Source organism: Hyalella azteca, unplaced genomic scaffold (genome assembly GCF_000764305.2).
Source record: "Hyalella azteca isolate HAZT.00-mixed unplaced genomic scaffold, Hazt_2.0.2 contig17835, whole genome shotgun sequence".
Classification (NCBI taxonomy): Eukaryota; Metazoa; Arthropoda; class Malacostraca; order Amphipoda; family Hyalellidae; genus Hyalella; species Hyalella azteca.
In genome coordinates, this window is record NW_025947604.1 from 12,518 (window position 1) to 16,222 (window position 3,705).

Consider the following 3,705-nt stretch of genomic DNA (forward strand, 5'->3'; position numbering starts at 1 on the left):
TTTTTTCAGGGATTTTTTAGAGGTAATAAATGTATGATTTCTCAACTTGCTTTATGCTGCATAGATAGTAAAAATGTTGAACTTTACACCACTATTTTTATTTTTGCAATATTTTAATTAGTTTAGCTGCTACAACATTTCTACAAAATGTTGGAGGACTGTCCCTTTTTACCCGTTTGACAGTATGTATCCACCCAAAAATGAGATACTTTCAATTTTAGGGTAAACACGGTATATTCCAACAAAAAGACTGACATCGTGGGTAATTCCGACACCTCTCTAGTTTTTCCTCTATATTAAGTTTTGTTTTAGTTCCATGCATTTGTGGATGGTTGAAATAGTGACGTCATACCTTTGCACGCCAAACTATTGCCAAAACACTAGGTTTGGGCCATCTGGCAGGAAAATGTTGAGATCCAAAGAGAGACTGTGCATGCCACCCAGTGAGATCATCAAAAAATGTGTCAAAGTTGATAGTTGACCTTGCTCTACCAAATAGTAATAAACTGTTTGTGTAGAAAGAATATTCTGGCTTGAGACTCATAGTGACAAACAACGGATTTTTTAAAATCAGTTCATTTTTAATTTCCTCATTTACTCACAATTTCAACCAATTTCTTATGTATGATAATGCAGGTATCCAGGCTATGGTACTTTACTGGTCTACATATAGGACTCAAAAATGAACTTGAAGGAGAGCCTAAAAAACTCTCTGCTTTGCCACTATGTTGAGACTTTTAAATATGTCTGTGAATATATTAGGAATCCTTCAAGTATACTTGTATTTTCTGATTTCAAGTGGTTAAATAAATTAATAGATGATTAAGTTAAGAAACGGAATTAGACACATAAAAACTAATTCCGACACAACTTGAATGGGACACACAGCTCGTTCCAAGCTGTGTGCAAAAATTGAAATTTTATTAATTAAAAGCTTAATAGCTGTTAATTAAAAGCCTAATTAAGTAGTGTTCAATATCCAATAGTGTTCTAATTCAAAGCCCTGTTGTATTCCAATACAGCTCACGCCCTCACACAGCAATCGGAGTTACGTATTAGTAGAGTTTGAAGCGCGGCCGTAATTCGTCTCACAACATGCCAAATTTAGTCACACACAGCGTCAGAATATAGGGATTTGGTAGGTTTGCATTCAAAAGGCTTTTAAGGGGACCGTCTAACCTAAATTGGAGATAGCCTATAACTCCTAAAGTTATTATCCGATCATCATGAAACTTCACATTCAAACGTAAAATGTAAAAATAAAAACATTTTACTTCTATGAATTTTTCGAAAAAATTGATAGAAAACGTGATAATCAATGGTAGAAGATTATTGACACCACTTAAAGTAAATAAGAGGATGCAACTTCACGATCAAGTTCTCTTAAAAAAAATTGTAAACGATTTTTCATGTGAGAATTACATTATTCCATCAAATTTTTAAATAATCTCCTTAGATTTTTTATATAATGATAGTAATTAATTAATGACTACTTCTCAATACTACTTATTTAGATGTCAATAAATAGCTTTGTTTTTAATTGGCTTCTTATCTGTAATGGGGCTAAAAATTAACTTTCAACAAGCTGAATGAAATCAAACGATAAAAAAATTATGAAAACGCACGAAAAATGATAACGTCAATACATAATTTAGTTGTTAATTATCTCCTTGTTGTTGTAATTTGACAAACTCATGTGTGCGCAGATTGTAAAAAGTAGCATTAATTTGCTAAATAATATCAAAGGGAACTACTTCAAAGTTCAAATAATATAGAAAAAAAACTACCCTTCATTTTATTAGGTCAAGACTGGTTTTGATTTAAAAAAGTATACGCGAAACATTTTCAGTGGAAATTTGTCTCAGAACTGTCGATTCGGTCAACTAAAATTTACCAGAATTTCCTCTACATCGCCTTTTGAAGTTCTTCAAACAAACCTTAAGTCAAGGATATAATCGTTGTGAAAAAATTATTAAACGAGAGAATTATGAACAAATAAAAATTAGCAAGGAAAAAAAAAACACTTGAATCGCTTAACAAGTTTTCAATTTAAATAGCAATGAGTTGTTGGGCTTAGGTTATAATTTTGGTATCTATATATTTTCACCCTATCATTGTATGTGCCATGACTATTTAGATTGATTGACACATTATTTTGTTGCAGAATGGCAGCCGGTAATCAATATACATAGGAGATAAAATGTATGTTTTGAAAGCAAAAATATTAATATAAATTTGAGGCATGCAACTGAATTTAAGGCTTTTGACCCTTTTAATGCGTGCGAAATACTGTTGTCTACCTTATTGTCCTTTGTTTATAGTCTGTTACATCTATAGCCCGCGACTGGTGTGTAATTAATTCACCTAACAGTTTTGAAGTCTCTTGACTGCTAAGTGCTGTTCAGCCTGTTATTACTCCGACCTCCAGTTTCTCCTCGAATGGATTACTGATAACTGACTAAACTAGTCTTTATTTTCTGAGCATAGTAACTTAGTAAGTAATATTTATTCATGAATCATGATCATTCCTGATTCCATTTCCATGCATAATCTACTCTCATATCTCCTGTAAATGGCTCCATCGCATAAGTCTCGTAGCAGTTCTCCCTTTCTTGGCAATAATTGACCAATTTCTGCTTTCAGTGCACCATTCTGAAAAAAATTAAATTAGGATCAGTTTGTTAATGACAAACCTAGAAACCTAGCAGGCTAGCAGGAAGCAAAAAACCTAGATCTAGGTTTTTTTGCTTTGGAGCGCCACACAGCCAGGCCACAGTGTGCCTGCTGGAGTGCACGAGTGCTGGGGCTAAATGCCCAAGGATTTCCTCAAAAACCACCATGTCCTTAAAGTGTCGGAATATACCGCGTTTACCCTGCCCTGTTTTGCGGAAATGGCCACCATTTTTTCTTGCCACACAGCCTGGCCACAGACCCACAGTGTGACTGCTGGAGTGCTGGGGCTAAATGCCCAAGGATTTCCTCAAAAACCACCATGTCCTTGAAGTGTCGGAATATACCGTGTTTACCCTGCCCTGTTTTGCGGAAACGGGAAATGGCCACCATTTTTTCTTGGAATGAGATATGCATAATGCAAATTCTGTCAATCACGTTTTTTACGGTTTTTAAGCCAACACTAGTGTGCACTGTGCAACTCTTATGTAAGTAAAATTTTTCAATACAACAAATATTTTTTCTGCTACAGACCTTAGCAGAGGTACAGTACCTAGTACCTACTATTCCAAAATCTCACTTTTCACATTTTTTTCAGGAACTTTTTAGAGATAATATATGTGTGATTTCTCAATTTGCTTTATGCTGCAGCAGCTGCATAGATAGCATAGTAAAAATGTTGAACTTTACACCACTATTTTTAGTTTTGCAATATTTTAATTAGTTTAGCTGCTACAACATTTCTCCAAAATATTGGAGGACTGTCCCTTTTTACCCCACCCGTCTGGCCCTTTTTACCCCGTTTGACAGTATGTTAATGTATCCACCCAAAAATGACAGACACTTTCCAAGTTTACCTAGGTACTACTGTAGTAACTGTACTAGTAGTAGTAGGTAGTCAGGACTCAGGACTCAGGCTAGTCACTACACTAGGTAGTAGGTAGCACTTAGTTTACACACTATCCTAGAATTCCAGCCTGTACCGTAAAATGGGGTAACTTAGACCACTTTTTTTCTTATAAATGATGCCATTTT